The sequence below is a fragment of the Vombatus ursinus genome, unplaced genomic scaffold (genome assembly GCF_900497805.2).
Source record: "Vombatus ursinus unplaced genomic scaffold, bare-nosed wombat genome assembly UNPS02012811.1, whole genome shotgun sequence".
NCBI lineage: Eukaryota > Metazoa > Chordata > Mammalia > Diprotodontia > Vombatidae > Vombatus > Vombatus ursinus.
The window spans coordinates 836066-843839 of record NW_020952589.1 but is presented as its reverse complement, the minus strand read 5'-3'; positions in this window follow the sequence as shown (position 1 = coordinate 843839).

Sequence of the window (7774 nt, the reverse complement as noted above, 5' to 3'; positions counted from 1 at the left end):
CAGGTCCCCTGCCTGTGGGTCATTGTGGGGCTCAAATGAGAAACTGTATGGAGAGTGCTTTGCAGACTTTTCTATATAGGTCAGCTCTTCTCATTGGCTGTTCTCAGCCTAGGCCTGGTCCACCTGCCTCCAGCGGCTCAGCTCTTTGTAAGCATCTCTCCCTGGAGCTGAGATCAGGCTTCTGACTTTAGAGCTCCTCACCCCTGGGTCACCTCCTACCATGCTCTGCTTTCCACTGGAGGGAGTTTCCACATCCATAGACTGCCAGAGACAGGGTCCAATGAACAGTTTACACCAGCCCCTCCCTCTCTAAAGAGGCTCAGCCCACTTAACTATAGTCCCAAGGTGATGAATCACCATCTTCAGGCTGTCTCCCCATCAGGAAAGTGGATTTCTTTCTGAGGATCATAGGAATTCAGAGCTGGAAAGGACCTTAGAAAGCAGTTAGTCAGAGGAAAATGAAACCTAGAGTAGGGGTATGATTTGTCTAAAGTCACACAGCTAGTGAGGGGAAGAGCCAGGATTCAAACTGAGGACCTCTGACTTTAGATCCAGTCCTAGCTTATTACATTATAAGGCCTTGCCTCTCCAGTCTTATCTTAACAGTTTTGTAATAGTACACACACACACACGTGTGTGTGTGTGTGTGTGTGTGTGTGTGTATAGTCATTATACAGACAGAGAGCCGTAACTAGGGTGAAACTGCTGTGATTTTTCCCAGGGTGCCAATATTTGTAGAAGTGGTATCCTTTTCTCCCTCCCTTATGAATTCTCTGATGGTTTACACATTTTGGAGTGCCAAGAATATCTCTCCCTTCTCCCAGGGCCCGCCTGGTGCTACAACAGTCTTACCAACCTCCTTTACCTCCTTACCAGCCTTTGACCCCAACCTGGGGATTATCCAGCGTGACTCTGCCCAATTGGAGTGCACTGCCCTTCTGTTTAGCATCGGTCCTTAAATGAATTTTATCCAGGCATTAGAATTCCTAGTTAGAGCTCTGCTCAGGCCATTTCCACTTGAGGTAAGAAAAGGATCCATTTGTTACAAGACATAAGAGATATTTCAAAGGAAGGATGCCTAGCACTTTACAGAGTCCCTCAGGGTTGAACTGGCCTGTATCAGCACTGTGAAAAAGACACACAAAAGTAAGGTGGAAGGGAAAGATCCTTGAACCTAGAATCAAGAGACCTGGCTTTGAGCCTCAACTCTGTCCCCTACTACCTGTGAGAACCTAAGCAAATCACTCAACCCATCTGAGCTGAGTCTCCTTGTCTGTAGACAATTGCTCTTCTCACCTCAGAGGGTTGTTAAAAGGAGGAAAAGTCTGTCTGTACAGGATATAGATGAGAGAGGCAGAGATAGAGGGAGGGGGGAAGAGAGAGTTAGAGACACAGAGAGAGATAGAAAAATAGAGACAGACAGAGGAGAGAGAATTAAAGAGAAAGAGAAACAAGGAAAAGAAATTAGAATTTGGAGAGAGAGGGAGAAAAGAGGGAGAAGTGAAGAGAGAAATAAAAGAGGAGGAAAGTCAAGGGAGAGAGAGAGGAAAAAGAGAAGAGAAGAGAGAGAGAGATAGAGACAGAGACAAAGAGATAAGTTGCTATGCAGAGGAAGAAGCAGTAGCCCTACCTGGAGAAGCCCTCCCTGGGATTCATGGTTGACAGGGAGTGAATCACATATTAACTGGTTAGATAAGGTAGGTCTGAGCATGCCTAGGGAGGTAGGATAGGCATTCTGTCTCCATCAGATCACACTTGGACCCATCAGTCTGAATAGGACAGAAGGAGCTCCCCAGAGGCAAAGACAAGATGACTTAGGATCACAGGAGCTGCCAGCTTTCTTCAGTGAAAGCAAGGAATCAACATTACCCCATGAAGTCCCCCTGCTTTGAAGCAAATTGCTGAAAGCCAGGAAGGACTTAACTTTAATGGAAAGAACCCTGGAAGCAGAGAAAGGGCTGAGAGAATAGGATCTTGCAGTTGGAGAAAGGACTTTCTCTTTCTAATATTCATTTTTTAACATTTTTGAGTACCAAACTTCCCCCTTCCCTCCTTCCTTCTCCCCCTCCCTCCCCCCTAAGACAGTAAACAATTTGATGTCGATATGTGCAATCGTGTAAAACGTATTTCCATAGAGAAAGGACTTTGAAGAGCATCCAGATCCCAGAGCTGGAGATCTGGAAGGAATCTCAGCAGGCACGCTGTCCAACCCATGCCCAAGAGGAATCTGCACTAGAAAATACCTGGCCAGTGGCTCTCCCACCTCCGCCTCTGCTGAAGACCTCCAAAGAGGGGGAAACCTACCTCTCCTTGAGGCAGTCTATTCCACTCATGGATAGCTCTGCCTGTTAAGGAAGTTTCCCCCAACATCAGACTTGTCTCTTTGATATCAAGAACTGCCACAGGACTATGTCTCAGTCACTGGGCTAGGTGCCAAGGACACCAAGACAGCCCCTGTCCCTCAAGGAGCTTATGTTCTTAGCCCAATCCTTTTTGCCCCACACTCACCCCTCTCTGGTTGTGAATTTTGGGGGAAAGTCCCTGTAAGGGCACCTGATAGGGATTAGAGTCACTAGCTTATTTCATCTGGAGCTTCTTGTAATGCTCAGTATTCCTTTAGAGAAGGATTTCTTTTTTTATAATAAATTAATTTATTTTTAGTTTTCAACATTCACTTCTATAAGCTTTTGAGTTTTAAATTTTCTCCCCCTCCCTCCCCAACTCCCTCCCCAAGACAGAGTGCAATCTGATATAGGCTCTACATATACATTCTTATTGAACCAATTTTTACATTAGTCATGTTGTAAAGAAGAATTAGAACCAATAGGAGGAACCACAAGAAAGAAGAAACAAAACAAAACAGAAGGAAAAAAAGAGCAAATCGTATACTTTGATCTGTATTCAAACTCCATAGTTCTTTCTCTGGATGTGGATAGCATTTTCCATCATGAGTCTTTTGGAGATGTCTTAGATCCTTGCATTGCTGGGAAGAGCTAAGTCTGTCAAAGTTAGTCATCATACAATGTTACTGTTACTATGTACAACGTTCTCTTGGCTCTGCTCACTTCACTCAGCATCAGTCCGTACAAGTCTTTCCATGTTTTTCTGAAGTCTGCCTGCTCATCATTTCTTATAGCACAGTGGTATTCCAATACATTCATATACCGCAACTTGTTCAGCCATTCCCCAATTGATGGGTATGCCCTCAATTTCCAATTCTTTGCCACCACAGAAAGAGCAGCTATAAACATGATGGTACATATGGATCCTTTTCCTATTTTTATGATCTCTTTGGGATATATTCCCTAGAAGTGCTATTGCTAGGTCTAAGGGTATGCACATTTTTATAGCCCTTTGGGCATAGTTCCAAATTGCTCTACAGAATGGTTGGATCAGTTCACAACTCCACCAGCAATGCATTAGTGTCCCAATTTTCCCACATCATCTCCAACATCATCATTTTCCTGTTTTGTCATGTTAGTCAATCTGATAGGTGTGATGTGGTACCTTAGAGTAATTTTGATTTGCATTTTAGAGAGGGATTTCTTAACCTGGAGTCCAGGGACACATTATGGGTAGATTTCAAGGGCTTCTATGATCTTGGAAAACATATTTAGATAAATATATTTCAATATAAATGATTCTTCTTTGTAATCCTATGTGTTTTACTTGAGGCGTTTTAAAACCATGATTCTCAGAATGGGTACCTAACCTTCACCAGACTGCCAAAAGGGAACATAGAAAAAATTAGTTAACAACCCTTGCTCTTTATGAATCCTTCCTCAATGGATAACTGGTCAAAGGATATAAACTGGTAGTTTTCAGATGAAGAAACCGAAACTATCTGTAGCCATATGAAAAAATGCTCTAAATCACTATTAGATTAGAGAAATGCAAATTAAACAACTCTGAGGTACCACCTCATACCTTTCAGATTGTGACAGAAAAGGAAAATGACAAATGCTAGAGAGGAAGTGGAAATCTTGTGACACTAATGCACTGTTGGTGGGCTTGTGAACTGATCCAAGCATTCTGGAGAGCAATTTGGATCTATGCCCAAAGACTTTAAAACTGTGCATATGCTTTGATCCAGCAATATTGCTACTAGGTCTGTATCTCAAAGAGATCAAAGGAAAAAGGAAAAATATCCATATATACAAAAATAGTTGAGGGGATGTAAATGAAATGAACAGAACCAGGAAAACAGTGCATGCAGTAACAGCAACATTTCATAATGATCAAGTGTGAATGACTTATTCTCAGCAATACAAAGATCCAAGACATTTCTGAAGGATCTATGATGAAAAATGCTATCCACCTCCAGAGAAAGGACTGATAGAATCTAAATGCAGATTGAAACATACTGGGTTTTTTTTAAACTTTATTTTTCTTGGAGTTTTTTTGGTCTGTTTTCTTTTTACAACATTACTAACACGAAAATATGTTTTACATGAGCACACATGTATAATCTTTATCAAATTGTTTGCCTTCTCTGTGCGGGGTAATGTGGGAGGTAGGAAGATAATTTAGAACTCAAAATTGTAATTAAAAAAGGTTAAAAATTGGTTTTGCATGTAATTGGAAAAATAAAATATTAAAACTTTTTTTAAAAAAAGAACCTTTGTTCTAGGGGTTCACTTACACCCCTCAGTAATACTTCCTGGTTTCAGCCATGAGGTCCCTTGAGCCCCAATCCTGGTTCTCACAGGATTCTAGGGATCATTGGAAGAGGTCACAGCCGCTCTCCTTGATGCCAAGCTTACAGGACAAAGATGTCACTGAAACGTCAAACTCTCCTCAGAATCTATGTAAGGATCCCTTCTGGGGATTCCATTCTTCTGGGGTTTGGTAATACTCCCAGCTTGGACCACTCTGAGGCTTCCTCCAGTGTAATCAAGATATTCTGGGCTTGCTCCTCCAATGCCTTCTGCCCTGGGACTCCAGACCCTAGCGTCCGGGGTTTGGTTAAGTTTGGGCCCCTTTGAGTCTGTTTTAGAACTTATCAGTATCCATCCACGTGCAGCCTGTGTCTCTCAGCTGAGGAAGCCATAGACTGTTCTTTTATCTCAAAAGGCCATCCATTTCCCTCATTCTTCCTTCTCTATATTAAAGTATCCTTCTCTTTCTTTTACTGGGGCCTTTCCCAGCTTGGTCTGGCAGAAGGACACTGGCCTGGTGATAGGAGCCCTGGGTTCTAGGCCCAGCTTCGCAACAAACAAGCTGGTGGGCCATTGGAAAACCACTTTTCTATGGTCCTCAGTTTCCTCATATGTAAAATGAGTTTGTTAAATTAGATGAGGGATCCCTGACCTTTTTGTATGTGTCAATGTGATGAAATCTTTGGACCCTCTCTCAAAATAATGTTTATAAATATTTGAAGGCAATGCTAAATTTCAGTTAAAAGTTAGTGAACATAAAGATGTATTTTTTTTTCTTATCCAGGTTTGTAGACACCTTGAAATCCATCCAAGGAACCCCTTGAGGGGCCTGTAAACTCCAGCATGGTACATACCCCTGAATTAGATGATATCTTTAAGGTCCTTCTCAGCTTAATAACCAACATTTCCCTTGAGGTGTGGTGAGGAGATGTGCGTTCTAGGGATGGGAGTCCCACGGAGGCTTTGTTTGAAAAGCCTTGCCATGATGACAGAACCATGCCCCTGTCTCCCCCAGACCCTCAGATCAAGAATAAAGCAGAGCCTGAGTCTGGGCCCAGATCACACTACACTAGGTAAGGGCCAGAAAATCAAAGGATTTAACTGAGGGGCTGCGAGGAGGGGACAGGTCTTGTCCATGTGGAAGAAGCTGAGGATGCCAGGGATCTGGGAGAAGACAAACTCTGTTCTATCCTAAGTGCCTGGCTCCAGCTTCAGGCTTTTCTCTCTGTCTTATCACATCTTCTGATGCCATTTAATGAGAGAAGGAGGCAGAGGCCTCCCACTGTTTTCCTAACAGACGGAATTAGGTCAAGTGGGCCTTGATACATGTGGAAATTTGACCAGGGCAGGTCCTGTCTCCAGGGTGGGGAGTTAGTCACTGTGGGAGAGAATGCCTTCTCTTAGGGGATGAGATACCACACAGCCTGCCCTTCTCTTCCTCTTGAAGGTTAATTAGTTAACGTACAATAGTAATAAAAAAAGATGAGAACAAAATAATAATAATAATAGATGATATTTACATATTACTTTAAGTTTTGAAAAAGTACTCACTTGAAATAACATCTCACTTGGTGACAGAAGTTCTCCTCGAACTCCATTACCATATGGTCAAGATAGTAGATGATAGAAAGGGAATACCTCCTTTCATGGCTCCTACTTCCATCAAAACTGACATTTATGTAAAGCTATGAAATTTACAAAATGCCCTGCAATGATATTGGGATATTCTGGCTCTTACTCCCATTTTATGGATGAGCAAACTGAGGTTCAGAGAACCGCGGCCACCTAGATAATAAGTGTCAGAGGCAGGATTTGAAACCTAGGTCTGACTCCATGCCTGTCCTCCCTCAATCCAGGTCGCCATCTATTAAAATAAAAATCACAGGACCTTCCTAACATTTTTGTTCTCTTAGTCTTTCTCTTTTCCATTGTACTGCTACCACACCCAGGTTTGAGCACAGGTTTGTTTGTGTTATGGCTCAGGGACTTTCCATTGCTTCCTATTGCCTGTAGAATAAAGTTCAAACTCTTTACCTTGGCCTTTGAGGCTTTTCACAATCCGGCTGCTGCCTTTCTTTCTAACCTAATCTCTCACTAAGGTTTACTCAGCGCTCCCTAAACATGCCACTGACTAGTGGTGTGACTTTGGGCAATCATTTTCCCATCTCTAAGCCATAGTTTGTAATAATAGCTCATACTGATATATCGATTTAGGGTTTGCCAAGTGGGTTGCATACATTATTTCCTTTAAACATCATAATATATGATGCAGTAGTCATTATCATCCCTATTTTATAGAAGAGGAAACCTGAGATTCAGAGAGGTCACACAACTAATAAGTAAGTGTCTGTGGTAGAATTTGAACCCACGTCTTTCAGATTCCACATCCAGGGCTCTATCTCCCTCTGTGCATCACTACCTCCCTTTTCTGCCTTTTGTAAATTGAGGGAGTTGAGCCAGATGACCTTGCAGATGAGCCTTGAGGCTTCAGTGGACAGTAAGCTCAGACTGTGTGCATGGCACAACATGGCAACTGGAAAAACCAAGTGCCATCTTTGGCTGAATAGAGAGAAAGTCATCGTGTCCAGAATGAGGGAAGCAAGAGTGGCCCTACTGTACTTTGCCCCAGGCTTCACACATCTGGAGTATTATTTCCCATACTGGCCACCACATTTGAGGAAGACCTATATTGAACTGGAGAGGATGACAAGCCAAGCCATCAGAAGGTTGCTTGAAGGCACTGGATTGGCCTGGAGAGGAGATGACTTAGCAGGGACAGGAGAACTGCCTCACTATATTCGAAGAACTGATGTGAAAAAGGAGTCATTTCCTTCTCCTTGCCCCAGCAGACAAAAGTAGGTGCAGTGGATAAAAGACCATTTATAAAAAGATACTTTAGCTCACGCTTCCTAACAGCTAAAGACACCCCCAAAAAAGAAGGGGCTGTCTTGGGGAGGTAGTGAGCTCTCCTCCACAGAAGATATTTAGGTAGAGGCTGGATTGGGGATGTCATAGCATAGAGGCAATCTAGTTCAGGCAGAGGTTGAAATAGGCATATTCCTTCCTTCCTTCCTTCCTTCCTTCCTTCCTTCCTTCCTTCCTTCCTTCCTTCCTTC